Here is a 17026-nt window from a genome sequence, read left to right on the forward strand (position 1 = left end):
TCTGCCTGGGTGTAATTAAACTCTGGGCTGGAGTTTTGCCCTACAGCTTTGCTGGCAAATTCAATAATGATGAATTCAGTAGAATATTTACAGCATTAATGCGAACAGGATTTAAAAGAATATATACAGTTCACTTAATTACATTCCCTGTGACTTCCCCCCCACCCTCGAAATGTTAGCTCAGCATCCACTCTCCTTGAAGCAGCTTTTCCATCTCAAAATAGCCTCTGTCTCTTTCTTTCTTCTCTCCATGGTCATTTGTTCTCTGTGTTTATCTCCAATCCTGCTTGAGATATATTTGCCTGCCTGGGTTTTTTTTTTTTTTTTGGTCGTGAGGTTCCCTTTCTTCCCCTCCCCACTGTGTACTCAATGTAGCAACTATAACATTCCTCAGCTTTATTGGAGGTATAAAATGATTAGGCCATGTTTTCAGGGAAAAGAACTAGAAGTGACCGAGCCTCAAACTCTGCAATCTGTGTCCTCCTTGCTTTGTCTATATTTGGCGGGAGACCCTGCTTGGGCTCTTTCTCCTGGGGAAGGGGTGGGGTGGAGCTGTCCAGAATACAGAAGTTTTGCAGGTGAAAATAAACTTTCTCTCTGGAATGGTAACTTTTGGCTCCTCTATCAACCCCTGCACCTGCAAAATTTATAGGACCTTGATTTACCATGAGCGGGGTATCCCCCCTTTCTCCGGGTGCCTGAGCTTTGCTCAGCATCCCTGGGACAGCCTTGCAAATGGGTGCTGAGCTGTCATCTGCTGAGTATCCAGCCTTGCTGGGGGCAGGGAGGGGGGCAGTAGCTTTCCCACCATTGCAAGAGGGAACTGCTTGGGTCTGGGGTGGCAGACAGGGAGGAGAGGTTGCATGAGGCCTTGCATGCAGCAGAGAATGCAGAGTGAACTCTGGACTCGTCTCTTTGCGTTGGAGCAAAATTCGTCCGTGCTCTCTGATCCCAGAGGCTTGCTTTCCCTGGGCAAACATTTCAGTGGTTATTTCCAACCTACTGTTCTCTTGTTCGGCCGACAGCTGTCAAGACTTTATCATAACTGCGGTTTTGTCTTGATCCAGGAAGGAGCTTGTGGCGAAGGGGAGGGAAGCCCACTTCAGACGAGCTAGAGGAAGAGGAGAGAGTGCATTTTAAGGACACAGAATCCAGGGTGAGGGGATCAGCCGGGCCTTTGGGGACACTGGAATTAGGAAGTGGAAAGCCAATGGCACATGTCTATTCATTCCTCCCTGCTTCCCTGCCAAGGTCTGTCCTTTCTGCTTTCCATCTGCGTTCTTCACCCTGCAAGCCTGCTTTCTCAGCTGTGCCCTAGCCAGTTAAGGGCTCCCCCACGGCTCCTGGGTCATTGTGTCCACCGTTCAATAGAACAGTTGAGGCTGAGACTCTGGCAGAGTGGGTGAGTTGTCCCTGCCTGGTGCCCTTGACCATCTCTGGCGGGGAGAGTAGAGCACGCCTACCTCAGGCTCTCCTGCGTGGGGTGAAGGCACCCCCAGAAGTTGCAGGTGGGATGGGGATCTCGGCTGCCAGCTCCCTTCCCCCTCAGGATTCTGTCTCCTGGGTGCGACCACCTGCCTTCCCAGGCACTGGGACAGGAGCAAAAGGACCATCCTCAGGCATCGCTGGTCCTGTCCCCCTGTAGATCTCCCAGGGACAGGCGCCATGGCTGCAGCCAGGGAAGGGGGTCGCTGAGGATTTTCAGAGATAATTAGGTGATGGACAGCATAGGCTCATTAGCAGGCAAAACTTTTCTAATTAAAAGACAAGGGAGAAAAAAAAAAAAAAAGACATGTGAGGCTGGAGGATGATGCTTCAGGCCTCTCGGCGGCATTATCTTTGGAGCCACTTAACGGTCAGCCAAAAATCTGCAGGAGAGTGCAGCCAAAGGAGTAGGGGGAGAGGGGTCCCTGTGCATCTGGAGAGCATCTGAAGCCACGTGGGACCAATCTCTCACCCGCTCCCTTTGCTTTGGCCTGGAGCCAAGGTTGAAACCGGGTGAGTGTTGAGTTGGAGATCTACCCATGGGGCTTTGCAGATGAGTGAATCACTCACCCCCCCACCCCCACCCCACCGGGCACACCATTTTCAGAGGTAAAGCCAAGAATAATTTCCTGCCGGGTGCTGCCTGGCCCCCAGGCAATTATCCTGAGACCCTTGCAGGTGGATAAACCAAGTCTGGTTGGGAGTATTTACCCAGTTGCCCTGTGACAGGATGCACACGGGCATTGTGTAAATGCAGGGTGTTCAGAGGTATTCCGAGGTCCTGCTTGCCGAGGCGGGGTGGAGGGCATCTCCAAGGCCCCTGCAGGGACGGACACCACAACCAGAGAGTTTTACACGAACACACCTGTCTTCCCGGGCCTGATTTCTCAGTGTGGACTGCTGACCGACCGCCTCCCCCCACCTACCCCCACTGCCCCATCAGAATCATCATGAACCCTGATTGAAAAATGTGATCACTTCTCTGCTTTAAACCAATTTACAGGGCAGCCTGGGTGGCTCAGCGCCTTCAGCCTGGGGTGTGACCCCGGGGTCCCAGGATCAAGTCCCACATCAGGCTCCCTGCATGGAGCTTGCGTCTCCCTCTGCCTGTGTCTCTGCTTCTCTCTCTCTCTCTCTGTGTCTCTCATGAATAAATAAATAAAATCTTTAAAAAAATAGATTATTAACCAATTTACATGAACAGGGTAGGTTTTTAAAATGCGATTATAGAAAAATCTATAGGGTATCATAAACAAAGAAAAGCAAACTACAAAACTGGAAACAATATTATTCCTTTTGAGTGGAAAAAAAAAAAAAGGAACTGTTGGAAAGGACATATTATGTCCTGGTATTAATGTGGTATTTTTTTCTGGAAGAATACATTAGAATCTGTGATGGCTGCTTACCTTGGAAAGAGACATTTGGGGCGGGGGAGGGAGGCTCCTGGTTTTCATCTCAACCCTTCCTGTTTGCATTTCTAACCACGCATCTGTGTTACTTTCATGCTTTTAAATGTCATCAGGGATTATCTGGGCAGTGGGATTACACACCATTTTCTTTTCTTCTCTCCACTCTTTTTGTGTTAAAATCAGTTTTTAAAAATGCGCTTCAAAAAAATGAACCTGTCACTGGCTGACAGTACCAGATTCTCTGAGGAGGGAATCCCAGGCTTGCATTTTTTTTAAAGCTTTTATTTATTTAAGAGAGAGAGAGAAAGAAAGGAGCAGTGGGGAGGGGCAGAGGGAGAGAGAAAGAGAAGCAGACTCCCCGCTGGCCAAGAAGCCTGACAAGCCTGATTCAGGGCTTAATCCTGGGACCTGAGATCAATGACCCAAGTCAGAGGCAGGCGCTTAACCAACTGAGCCACCCAGGCGCCCCCCCACCATCTGTCTGTCACCCTTAAATGCAAATTGCGCTTTCCTTTGTCTTGTCATTTTTCTACAGATCTGTTCCTCTTTGTTACGATGCTCCATAAGCCCCACATTCTAATCACCCCTTTGAGTTACTCATCACCGAGCTTCACTTACATATGTATGTGCTGCACATGTTAATAAACTCTGTTTTTCTCTTGTCAACCTGTCTTTTGTCTGTTTTTAAGCTCTAGGCCCCAGCTACAGAACCTAGGAGCGTGGAGGAAAAGTTATTATTTCTCTCCTATAAAAACCTGATGCTTCCCAGATCCTTTCAAACAGGCATCTTGACAAACACCAGAGCAAACGCTGGGTGGTGCTTCCTTGTTCCTTTCTCTGCTGCCACTTGGGGAGGGCAACGCCGGGACTCATTTACTTGGGGATGCCCACTTCACGTGCACATTTCTGAGCCTGTCCCCAGAGAAATCGCCGGCCTCCTCTTTTGGAACGAGCTGGAGGAAACTCTCTCTTTTAAAGAGCTCATTTGATGAGTAGGCTACCTAGCTGATCTTCCCTATTTTAAGGTCCATGTTTTGTAATCACAGGACTGAGATCCATTGTGTTCACAGTTCCAGGGATTATGCAAAAGGTGCGCACCAGGGGGAGGGGTGCTATATTTAGAATTCTGCCTAGAATGCTAAAGAGAACTTTTCTACTTTTTTAAAGATGTTATTTACTTATTTGAGAGAGAGAGAGCTTGAGCAAGGGGAAGGGGGAGAGGGAGAGGGAGAAGCAGACTCCCTGCTGAGCAGGGAGCCAGATGCAGGACTGGATCCCAGGGCCCTGGGATCATGACCTGAGGTGAAGGTTCAAGCTTAACTGAGCTAACCAGGTGCCCCACTTTTCTTTTTTTCCCCACCTTTAATATATTCACTATAGATTTTTGGTAGATACCTTTTGATAGATACTAAAGATAGCCTCTTTTTTGTGTGTGTGGTTTAAGATCATTTGATTGAGGGGTGAGAGGCAGGGAGAGGTGGGGGGCAGCTACAGCCCCCTGAGCCCCACCAGGGGGAACAGGCCTCCTCCCCACCCCGCAGATAGTCTCTTTTTATCCACAGTAGTTTGCATCTATGTTCTTAAATGGGCATGGCTTAAAATTTATATTTACGTTTTATTTCTCTGGGTTTGAATATTAAGGTTATACCAGTATCATCCAGCGTTGCATTGTTGTCCTTCTTTTTGTCCCCCCATTAGTTCTCTGGAATAGTTAGCCTGGAACTGGGATTATTTATTCTTTGATAATTTAATAGTATAGAGGAGCGGGGGGAGAAAAAAACAACTTTACCTCTACACGCTTATGTTGAGTGCCTGGGGCCTGTGAATTAAACGTACAAAAGACAGACTAACAGAAGAAAAGCATACAAATTTTAATTTTACATGCACAAGGGCTCCACAGGAAAATGTGAAAACCCCAAGCAGTGTTTAGGATTGAGACTTTATATACGATTTTGATGAAGGGTAACTCATTGCAGAAAAATGGCTAGATAAAGGAAAAAAAGATACAAGCTTCTAGGGGCCATGCATTGTAGGAAGAAAATATATAAGGAAACTAAGAGTAGAGGAGGATTATCTAGGTAGACTCTAGTCCTCTCTGGAGTTCTCTTTCTGGTACTGGGATGGACCCTTTTCTGGTACTGTTTCTGGACCCTTGAGACACCGTCACAAAGGGCGATTTATGCCCTGCCTTTACGCAAAGGGGAGAAGCAGAGAGTTGTTCCGGCATCTGCTGTTTCTCAGTTCCCTTAAGTGCAAAATAATCCTTATGCCAAAATTGTATATTTTGGGGTGGCTTATTCTGATCTCCTTCAATAGTCTTTATCAGTAATATCATCTTGCTGCTAAGGTGTGTATGTGAGTACGCGTGTGCATATACACTTCAGCCAGCACCCCCAAGGCTGTGCACTTTGGAGATGTGCTGTGGATGTTGTGCTCGCCTTATCCAAGGCTGATAATACTTCTCCATGTTTTATATTGTTCTTTCTATTGATCAACTATCTTCTCCCCTCTTTTGTGCTTTATTGGGCTTATTGACTTTTCTACATGACTTCCTTTTTTTCCTCACCCTTTATTTGTTTGGGAGTTTTAAATTCAGTTTCTTTTTTGTGACTACCTTTAATGTTTTAACATGCATAGTAGACTTAATGATGTTCAAAATTGACCAATATCTCTCCTCTCCTCCCTAGCAGTCTTTTAGGACCCTGGAATGCTTTAAGTTGGTTTACCCCATGTGGCATCTTGCATATTGTCATTTTTATAATATTTTTTAGTTCTTTTTTTTTTGATACCTCCAAATTAGCTACTATTTATTATTGTTATTGTTGTGGTTTTCTTTAAGAATCTATTTATTTATTTCAGAGAGAGAACACATGGGGAGAGGGGGAGAGGGAGAAAATCTCAAGGAGACTCCCTGCTGAGCAAGAAGCCTGATTCGGGGCTTGATCTCATGGCCCATGAGATCATGACCTGAGCCAAAACCAAGAGTCAGACACTCAACCAACCAAGCCATCCAGGTGCCCCTTATTGTTGTATATTAAAAACAACAACAACAACAACAAACCCAAACCTTTAGACTTTATTTTTTAGAGCAGTTTTAGGCTCATTGCAAAACCCAGCGGAGGGTTCAGAGATTCCCCATGTACTCTGCCCTCATTCATACACAGCCTGCCCCATGATCAACACCCCCAACCAGAGAGCTGTGTTTGTTCCATTTGAAGAATCTCCGTGGACGCATCACTACCACCCAGAGTCCACAGTTTACACTAGGGTTCTCTGTTGGTGTCGTATGTTCTTTGGTTTTAGACAAATGTATAATGACATATATCTACCATTATAGCATCGCGTAGAGTATTTCTACCACCTTAAAAATGCTTTGTGCTCCACCTATCCACTCCTCCCTCATCCCTGTCCTCCTCCTACCCTGACAACCACTCATCTCTTGATTGTCTCCATAGTTTTGCCTTTTCTGGAATGTCATATGGATGAACATATACAGTCTGTGTTCACATATAGTCCTTTCATTATTGACTTCTTTCACTTAAGTGATATGCATTTAAGGTTTATTCGTGTCTTTTCATGGCTTGATAGCTCATTTCTTTTCAGTGTTAAATAATATTCCAGTGTCTGGATGTACTAATATCTGGCTATTTATTCATTTACCTGTTCAAGGTCATCTCAGACTCCCAAGTTTTGGCAATAATGAATAAGGCTGCTATAAATATCCTTGTGCAGGTTTTTGTGCAGACATAAGGCATATTTAATATTATATTTTCCATGGTACGTCTGTTGTATAAAGCTGTGTTTCTGCTTCTTTGTATGTTCACGGACTCCATTTATGGTGTATCATTTTCTCCTGTCACTTTTTAGATCAGTACTTCTCTGGTGGAGTATGCTTTTCCTCAAAGGATTCCCAGGGCCTCAGATCACGGGAGAGCCTGTCAGTGGGGTTTTGCATCTGTTTCTGTAAGACCCCTTTATAGAGATTTTAGCTTGGAACCGATATTTACAGTCACACCCAGGTTGGGATTTTCCAGCCCATGCAGAAGCTAGAAATTCTGAACTGTTTGAGGTGAAAGCCCATGTTTTTTGTTCTTCAAGCATTTTTTTTTTTCCTCCAGAAACCAAGCAGAAGCATATAATCATCCTTTTTGTCTCTCTGTGCTGCTGGATGGATTTTTTTTTTTTTTCCTAGTCCCTCCTCTTCTACCTAGGGACAGAATTTCGTGACTCTTGCATTCATAGAATTTCACCTCCTTCTCATGGGGCAGAAAGCCTCCTCTTTGCCCCATGTGGACAGTCACACCTAGAACCTGTCTGTGGGACCTTGTTAATAATCCCTAGGCAGCATCTGAACCAGTTTTGGTGTTTCAGCTCTGGTTTATAGGTTCCTTATCATGAATGATCCCCTTTCTTTGTTGCAAGCTCAAGTGTGCATTTAAACCCTTTTGCCTATTTCATCTGTCATTTCTAGGCATTGTGGAGGGAGACTTTGGTTTTATCTTAATCTTTAATCTTGCTGGAAGCAGACATAGCTCTAGGAGAAATGTAAATTTGCACAATTGTGCTTGTGTTCTGTCTCCAGGGCTTCAGCAGATCCCAGGCGGTTCAGCCTCTGCCCAGCAACAGGCAGTGCCTCTCCAAGGTCCCTTCCCGGAGCTTCGCGAACTCCTATCTCTTTCAAAACTTGTGATTGACGTTTCCACAACTTTGACAATGAGACGTAGCTGAGCTCAGCCTGACTTATAAAAGACAGATCTATAGGAGAAGCCCAAATCGGTGGTCCACATTTCTCACATCTCTCAAGGGTGGATTGTGATGTGTTGCCATCAGGATTCCCTGGGGCACCAGAGGAAAAAAAAATGCAGATGCTTCTGTTTTGCTCCTGATTTGCCTGAATCAACTCTCTCAGGAAGGGCTGGTGAAGTTCCCTGGGGGATTCTTAGTCATATTGTAGTGTGAGAATATTTGTCGGGGGTGCCTCAGTGAGGTGGGGATGGTGAAGCCAAGTGCAAGCCTAAGAATCTTTTGGGTAAACGATTTCCTTTGAGATGGATAGGCTATTAAGGAAGAGAACCAGGTTCTTAGGTTCTCCTTGAGTATAAGGTAGGGGAGGGGGATTCGGCTCATGGTTTATCAGAAGTCTTGCCTATGCATGTGATTTTCTTTTTGGGGGGAAGGGGATGGTTTAAAGCCACTTGATGACACGAAAGACAGAAGGGAAAGAGGACAAGAGAAAAATCTAGCTGAGCATTATTAACTTCCTTGGGGCTTATGCTAAAATGTTGCCTGAGTTTCAATTAGCAGAGCACCTTCTTCCCCATCCCTGGTTGATCATGAGTTGCCATGGCAGCAGGCACACTGCTTTCTGGACAGCCCTCCCCTGCTACCTGCTTCTGGCACAGGCGGTTCTACAGTTTGGCTGAGCCCAGACCCGACTTCTCTGTAGGCTCGGGGCTGCAGTGGCATAAAGTGGGACGGATTTTGGCGGGGAGATGAGAACCTGCCACTTCAGGTGGTTTATGGTTTCGGGAAGATGTGCCAGGCAGCTCTGTGTGGGTCAGATGTTCTGTTCCAGCTCAGATGCTTTGGCCTGGATTCAGGAACCTTATAAGCAAAGGTACAGCAGGTGATCCCCTGGGCAAGCACAGCTCCTTGTCGCTTCCCTTAGGCACTCACTCACGCAGTGCCTGTCTGTGGATTTCCTTTGCTTGAGTCCTCCTGGAACAGGGTTTTTCAGAGTGGATTCCATGGGCTTTCTGCACTGACACTTGCTCCCACGTTCCTGGTTTGGAAAATGAGGAAGATTATGGAATCGATCATTCTAACAGAAAGTACGAGAGGGGCAGCCCGGGTGGTTCAGCGGTTTAGCGCCGCCTTCGGCCCAGGGCATGATCCTGGAGACCAAGGATCAAGTCTTCTCCCTCTGCTTCTCTCTCTCTGTGTCTCTCATGAATAAATAAAGTCAGAAAGAAAGAAAGAAAGAAAGAAAGAAAGAAAGAAAGAAAGAAAGAAAGAAAGAAAGAAAGAAAGAAAAGAAAGAACAAACAAGAGGAGGAACACGCTTTGGGCATAAGGTGATGTGTTTGCTTTGGTGCAAGGTGAGCAAAATGTAAAAGCCCAAGTAAAGATTGCCAGTAAACACTTGCCAAGAGATCTGGGCTAGACATGACAAATTGGGAGTTCATTCTCAATGGGTTTCCATTGTATTTATCTGGATCCTTTTTTCTCCTCTAAATTATATTCCCTAGAGTGCCTGTCACATCTGCAGACTCCTGAGCCCTGCTTGGGTTCTCCCAGAAGTTCCAAGAAACTGCACTTTAAAAAAAATTTTTTTTAATGTGATTTTTGTAAAAGTCATTTAGGTCATACATATTTTTTAAATTTTATTTTATTATAACCCAAGATCCACCTTCTTAAACAAATTTCGAAGCATGTAATCCATTATCGTTGACTTTGGTATGATGTCGTACAGCAGATCTCTCCAACTGATTCATCTTGCTTAACTGAAAGGTTATGCCCATTGATCAGTAAGCGCCTCTCTGAAAAATATGGAATGCTTCGCCATTTTGGGTGTCATCTTTGGACAGGGACCATCTTCTTGGTATCTTTCCAATTTTACTATACACACTATCGAAATGAGGTGATTTATTTATTTATTCGTTTGCTTGGGTATATATATATATGCACGTAGTTTTGCATCTCAAGTTTGAGAACCACTGTGGAAGACTATACACTTGGCCAGGGCTCAATTAAGGTCGTCTAGCATCCAGCTGCTCCCTGACAGCTCCCAACACACAAACACACGCACACACACTTGCACACACACATATGCACACACGCACACACACACGCATGCATGCATGTGCATTGCTTCGGTCCCGCACCTCCCTGTGTAAGAGCTCCCATGTGGGTTGAGATAACTGGCACTCCACCTTCCAACCCTCTTTGACGTCAATCCTTTTTTACGTTCATGGTCCATCATAATCTGGACGTCGCTTGGAGAGTCTGTCTTTCTGAAGCCTTCATTTTCAGCAAGGCGTTTCTGCTTTTCGCAGAAGCTGAAGGAATACAGAGCACTCACCAGCCACGTGTCTCCCTTTTTCTGAACCTGGATGGCATTTGTTTTCCCACTAGAGACCAAGCCATTCTTCATGTGTCCCTTGTGGTTGCTGTCTGAGTAGGAACAGCATGAAAAGGTCCGTTCCCAGCCTGGCAGACATTTCTGCTCTGCTGCATTTAATCTTATCATTTCACCAAGTGAGGTCACCCTTGAACATGAGGGTGGCACTGATCCTACAGGTAAGCCCCACTCCATGTGACATCCCAGGGTTTTTATTCCTGGTATCTCAGAACCAGGTGTTTTTTTGTTTGGTTTGGTTTTTTTGCTTTGCTTTTTGGCTTCGAGCGACCTCACATCAGTACAGATAGCTTTGCCCATCAGTCTTCTGTCCTATCTGACCCAGCTCTTCTGCCTCAGAAGGCAGAGGGCTCAGGAACTAAGCTTCCCACACTGGGGTCCACCTGGGGCATCCCCCAAGGCAGCTGGGCATCTGGACGTAGTCCCCCTCCCTGGGGTCCTTACACAAGGACAGCCACCCTTTGAAGATGTGGTAGCCCTCCAATCCTAACCAAAAATGGTAGAGGGGCACCTGCGTGGCACAGTTGGTTAAGCATCCAACTCTTGGTTTTGGCTAGGGTGGTGATCTCGGGGTCCTGGGATTGAACCCTGAGTCAGGCTCTGCATTCAGCATCAAGTCCACTTGGGATTCTCTCTCCCTCTCCATCTGCCTCTCCTGCTTGTGCTCTCTCACTCTCTAAGATTAACAAAAAATCTTTTTTTTTTTAAATTTATTTGGCAGAGAGAGAGAGAGAGCACACAAGCAGGGGGAGAGGCAGGCAGAGGGAGAGGGAGAAGCAGGCTTCCCACTGAGCAGGGATCCTGACATGGGACTCAATCCCAGGACCCTGGAATCATGACCTGAGCCAAAGGTGAACACTTCACCAATGGAACCACCCAGGCACCCCCAATAAATAAGTCTTTTTAAAAATTGGTAGAGAAAGAGATGTGTCTTCCTCTAGGGAGCTGCATTGGTTTCCAGAAACCAAATATCCCATCTGAAACTAATGATGTGCTATATGTTGGGTAATGGAATTTAAATTAAAAAAAAATTATTGTTAAAAAAAAGACAAAATAAATTTACTCCTGGTCATTCCCCTTCTTACTTCTGTTGATGGCAAGTCTAGGGAGTAAAGAATGGTGCTCATTATTCTCAGCAATTAGCTGTCAGATGCTATTTCACCAAAATCATTATGTTTCAGTTTCCAAGGTGAATTTCTAAAAATTACATGTCTATGATTTTTAAAGATGTTAAATTTAGAAATGGAAATATAATGGCTTAATGAAATAGCATTGAATACATAATACTTATAGTGTACAGATCATGTATGTATTTATGTATGTGCATGCACAGTTCATCTCTCAGTCTGTCTATCTCTCTATGGATAGATTATAAGTAATCATCCAGCACACTTTAGGGATGCTAGCAACCTACCTTATTCCCATCTCTTTGGTTGTAACATTTTTTTAGGAAGTGCAAACTGGTGTTAATGTTAGTCTAAGTAAACTACATTAAATGACTAAATCTGCTATTCAAAAAAAGAAAGAATGAAGGAAGGAAGGAAAAGGAGAGAAAAAAAAAAGAGGAAATTACTTTGTATTCCAAAGCAGAATGGACCACCCTAAAGGGCACCAGCCCTCTCCTTATATTGATGGAACATCTCTATTATCTTTAGCAGCTGGTGACCCTTTGTGAAAGTTGAAAATGTCAACATGACTGAATCTTTAAAAGCACTCCCAGTACAGCCAGAGCACGGCTCTACTCCGCAAACACAGAGTATGGGGATCTGAAGGTATTTGAAAAATCTGCACCAAATCCTATCATGATCTAATTTTTTTCTCCCCTCCTCATGGCCTCCTGCCCTTTTGGATTTTAGTTAAGAACGGATTAAGTGTACCAAGCACGCCATTAGCCTTTCTTTTTATATTTGTGTAAATTCAATACAAGCTCACTGCGGGAACCACGAAAGTATGCTTTGTGTCGTGCTCGAAGCATGCCAGCCAAGGAGGCCTGTGTCCACTCTCATCTACGCCCCACGATAGTCCCTTAGGGCAGGTAATTTAGCTCCCCAAGTGGCAAACATGGAAACTGAGTTATAAGGGGTAGGTACCAAGTGACAGCTCCAGAGACACATAAGCAGGAAATGGTTGGGCTGGGAATGCGGGTTCTCGATTCCCTAAAACCATCCTTCATTTTCCTTCTCATGTGGTGACACCAAGAGTGCTCTGTGTCATTGCTCTGGGAGAAAATGGAAAGAGGAAAGCCTGGAGAGATAAGAAAACAGGAGTGTGCCAGAGAGTGTCACCGCATGGAAAAGATGCCCCCAGCCAGCCTGCCAGCCACTTAGGCTGTGTCGACCTTGCCCCTCCCTGCCCACACCACCCTGGCATCTCTGATCGTCCATCCCCAGGGGAGGATTGGGAAAAACTACCGGACCACCTCCAATCCAATAAATTGGTGATAATTTGCATGTGGACACACATGTGCATATTCCCTTTGTCTCTCTCTCTCATACACACACACATGCACACACACACCCGTGCACACCCATGCACATGCCAAAAAGGCGAATAAAAGGAAAACATCAGGGACTCATACCCCTTGCAGCTTTCTTCCCCATTATTCCTGGCAAGGTGGCTTCCTTGTCCGAATCACTTTTACTGATCTGGTGAACAGGGAGTTGGTGGCAGAGGTAGCAGACCAGTACCAGGGCTGCCGGGCATGTTTGCCATGTGCCCCTCTGACGGCACCAGCAGGTTTTTCTCTTCCCAGCCCATCCCCCCCCACCTGCGAGTCAGACCTTGGCCAAAGTTTACCTAAATACGGTGTGACCTGTGTTCTTTTTTGTGTGTGTGAAGGGCACCCATGAGTCTGGGAGAGTGGCTTTTCTGTATCGGTTTGGTCCCCGTTCTTGTAGAGCTGGTTTTTTCTTAACAGAGTCGGTGGCTGTGCTGGTTTACCTTTGCACTCTATCTGAAATGTTTCTTGAGCAGATTAATAGCATGAGAATATTGCTTGGAAAATAATTAACTAATTAAGAAAACAAACTTTCAGAGACACACGTTTAGCTGCATTTACATAATGTGTAAGTTATTCGCATCTCAGTGATGTGTGAATCTTAGCTCTTGTAAGCCCAGGCTGATGGGAAATCAGCCCACCCAGCCCATGAATGTCCTTGACGTGGCTTCGCCTTTCTAGATTTGAAGGGCTACTCTAACAACAGAGGTTCTTCTCCACCTGTAAGAATACAGGTGCTTCTGCCCTGTGCAGGTTCTGTGGCCGAAGATACTTTGCCACCACCCATCCTCTCCCCCCAGACAAGAGACTCTCTCTGCTGATCCCTGTGGGGTGCTGTGTCATTTGCTCTCGCCCTCCCACCCTCTGTCTGCTGGAACGTCTTCCTGGATAGTAAGCTCATCTGCTAAGATGCAACTCATCCACTTGTCCCACCTCCAAATAATGCCTTTGTTATTCTTCATGTGGCTCTTCTTGAATCTGACCAGTGTCTAGGAGGCTTCAGTCTTGGCCAGGGTGGGCTTTCTCGAGGCAAAGGAGAGGACAGCATAGGACGACACGGTGCCTACTTGGACACGCTGGCCTTCTCCTAGACTCCTCCTGAACCTGCTCATCTCTGGATGGGCTTCTGGACCGAGTTGAAATGTGAGTGGCCAAGGACCAGGACTGGCTGGGTTGAGAAGATGGGCTGCTTTCTTGGGCTGAATGGTTAATGTGGCCAGCACTCATGACCAGAGGACCGTGTAGGGAAGTGGGGATTTGCACTAGGTGAGAGGGTGGCCCCGAGTCTGAGCCTGTAGGTCAAGTTTGAGTGAGTCCTCTTGACCCTTGAATGTCTGTTCCATTTTGCAGCCTGGGGTGAAGTATAAAGAGCTAACAGTCACCTGAAGCTGACCAATTAATTTGGAATCGCAGGGTTCTTGCAGAGACCAGGGGGAAGCAGGGCTAGGAAAATACGAGGTGCTGAAGAGCAGAGACTGTCAGGAGCGTTCTGCCCAGGGGGGTCTTGGAAGGGTGCCTGACAGCATGGGGGCTGATGAAATGGGGCATTCTCACAGCCTGTTGCTGGGAAGGATACTGTTGCTATGTGACCCAGTGGTTCTCTCAGGCCAGCCAGCGGGGGGTACCAGCTGCATCAGCTCCCACCCCAGAGCTTCAGGGACACTCACTGGCAGCCTTCTCCCTGGGAGGTGCATACCTGCTAGGTCTGCTGCCAAGGCTGGGAATCTGGCTTTTTAAAATTTTTCAGGTGTTTCCAACCTGAGGCCTGTTTCCAGAAGCTCCAATCCAGTCCTTTTAGGAGACTTCCCCGGCAACAAGTCTCCTCCAGCAGGTGCATCCTCCCAAAACCTCTTCCTGTCTCTGCTTGCGAGCAAGCACAGGGAGCTCTGAAGCTGCAGCAGGCACAGGGGTTGGGTGCATCCTGAGACACCTGCATGGTCGAAGGAGACTTTCTGCCCCAAATGCTCTGGGGAATTAGTAGGTCGAGGGGTTTTGGGTTTTTAGTGGAAGTGGAGGCTCTGCCGGAGGATAGATCGTGGTGATGGGAACGGCTGGAACCAGGCCTAAACTCACAATCAGGAGCTCAGGGTGGGACACTGTCCTGCTGCTTTACAGCTGGATCATCCCCAGGATCATTCAGTAGCCAAAGGCTCCCTATTTCAGTCAGACTTCTGTCGATTGCCGGTGGCAGGAAGCAACTCAACTAGCCGAAGCCAAATCTGCTTTGAGTTGCTCACTAGTGGGGAGAGGTACTGAGAGTCATGGAATTAGGGGGTGTGGGAGCTATAGGAATAGGCCTCAGGTCTACATAGGGAGGGCCAAGGTCCATGGGGTAGTATCTGCAGACCAAGGGCTCTGACTGGCTGGCTTGAATCATACAGTTCAGCCTCTGAACTGACCACTGTGCTCTGCAGCCTCAGTCAGGCTTGGGGTCAGCAGTTGGGTTTACAGAGACCTCAGGCCAAACACCCAGCCTTCGCTGTCTGAGCTCTGAATCCACTTTAAGATACAGTGGAGGCAGAGAGGAATAAAAACCCCACCCTTGTTACCAGTGAAGATTGGCTTAGAAGCCACAGCTTTGATGTGTATCAGAGTGGGATTTGTGAAGGTAGACTGCAAAATTAGGCCAATTTACCCACCAACTCACAGATACACGAGGGGACTCCTGAACCTCATAGCATAGAGGCCTAGGCCAGAAGTGGGGCACCATGGCCCTCACATTCATCTCTCAAGAAACTCACTGTCTCCATGGGGAGGTCTGGAGTGTGGAACAAAAGGCCAGATGTATTTAGGGGCAAGTTCCTCCTCATGGAAACAGGAATGGGGAAGAAGTATTTCATACACCACCCAACAAGGAGTAGACCAGTCAGTTCCATAAAGGAGGCAGAGCTGGGAAGAATGGCTGGGCAGCTAGTTGAAAGGGAAAATGTTGAGGTAGGTCGCTGAGCTAACCAGTTCCTTACCTGTAACATAGGATTTGAAAGAACCCACCTCATAGGGTTGTTTCTAGAATTAAAGAAGATAAAAAGTTGGGGCACCTGGGTGGCTCAGTGGTTGAGCATCTGCTTTTGGCTCAGGGCATGATCCTGGGGTCCTGGGATCGTGTCTTGCACTGGGGTCCCCGCAGGGAGCCTGCTTCTCCCTCTGCCTGTGTCTCTGCCTCTCTCTGTGTGTCTCTCATGAATAAATCAACCAATCAATCAATCAGTCTTAAAAAAAAAAGATAAAATTTCTCCAGGTGGCTATACATATGGGGTCTTGTGTGGTGCAGAATAGGAACTTAGTGATAGTTGAACCTGAATCAGGGAGGAAAAGGAGGTCATGAGGCAATGTCCTGAGGTCCTCCTCTTGGTCCGCCCTGTGTCACAGCAGGGTTGGTGATCACATGAGCCTTTGAGAGTTAGATTGTCCTTTCTTTGGGTTGTCATCTACTGTCTATGGAACTGCTCTTCCCTCCTCTTTTTTCTTTTCTTTGTCCCCTGGTGAGGATGAGGTCAAAGTAGTGTCTTCTGTTAGGAGGTACCTCTAATAGTCTGCAGAAATAGTCTACAGTGAGATTTGTCTGGTTCCACCCACTGCACAGTGTTTCCTGGAAATCCAGGTGCACTGAACTCAGGTTGGTCCATTGGTTTTTCCAGCCAGGCTGGTCCGGATGGGTGATGCAAAGCTCAGAGTTTTGGGGGAGAGGACAGATAATGCTTGCAAAGGTCAAGGCAAACCATTGTATGGACACCACGAGGGGGCCTTCCCCATAGGATATGGCATTCTGTCTTGGTGGTCACTCTCTGGACCCTTCTTTCGAGTTAGCCAAGCTGACCAGTGACTTCCGTGGTAATTCACACGTAGCTGGATTATCCACACCAGCTGCTGGGTGGATCCAGATAATTAATTCCCTTGGGGAACAGAAAAGCTTTGGAACAATTCTCATGAGGGCCACTGATGACCAAGAGATAGGAATCTTAAAGAAATCTTAAAAATCCTGCTTTTAATAGTCTGTATCAGCGGCCAGCAGAGGACAGCCTGCAGGCTAAATCTGGCCTGCTACGTGTTTTTGTGAAAAGAGTTTTACTGGAACACAGACATACCAACTCCTTTATATATTGTCTTGGCCTCCGTGGTGCTCCAACGGCAGAGCTGAATAGTTTGCCAGAAAGATGGAATGACCTACAAAGTCTAAAGTATTTATTATCTGGACCTTTACCAAAAAAGTTCGCTGACCCTCGAGATGTGTGTCCATATGATAGGCATTTGGATAAATAAATGCTGGTCTGTCAATGGATAGGATGTTTCAGAACGAGGGTCTTAACCCTAAATAAAACCATAAACTCTGAAAATATGCACAAAATGCTCTGTGTAGACGTGTGGGCATCTTTTTGGGAAAGAGCACCGTTGGCTTCCATTATCCATTTCACAAATATTTAAATTTAAATTCCACAAATATTAAGTACCTCCTCAGTGCTTGGCACTGTAGACACAATTGTGAGCAAGATGAACTCA

General features: G+C 46.4%; 1 protein-coding gene, 1 long non-coding RNA gene and 1 pseudogene across 15 annotated transcripts in view; 1 reads left to right on the forward strand and 2 right to left on the reverse strand.

Moving 5' to 3' along the window:
• Nucleotides 1-17026, forward strand: part of SLC39A11 (solute carrier family 39 member 11) — a 403217-nt gene that overhangs the window by 235083 nt on the left and 151108 nt on the right. The gene's annotated exons all lie outside the window — the stretch shown is intronic.
• LOC119876625 lies at nt 217-12755 on the reverse strand. Its single transcript, XR_005364227.1, has 3 exons — nt 12611-12755; nt 1464-1754; nt 217-1111 (listed from the first exon to the last, which is right to left on the reverse strand). It is a non-coding gene; the product is annotated as an uncharacterized LOC119876625 (long non-coding RNA).
• Nucleotides 9437-9533, reverse strand: LOC119873460 (annotated as a pseudogene).

Source organism: Canis lupus, chromosome 9, assembly GCF_011100685.1.
Source record: "Canis lupus familiaris isolate Mischka breed German Shepherd chromosome 9, alternate assembly UU_Cfam_GSD_1.0, whole genome shotgun sequence".
NCBI classification, from domain to species: Eukaryota; Metazoa; Chordata; class Mammalia; order Carnivora; family Canidae; genus Canis; species Canis lupus.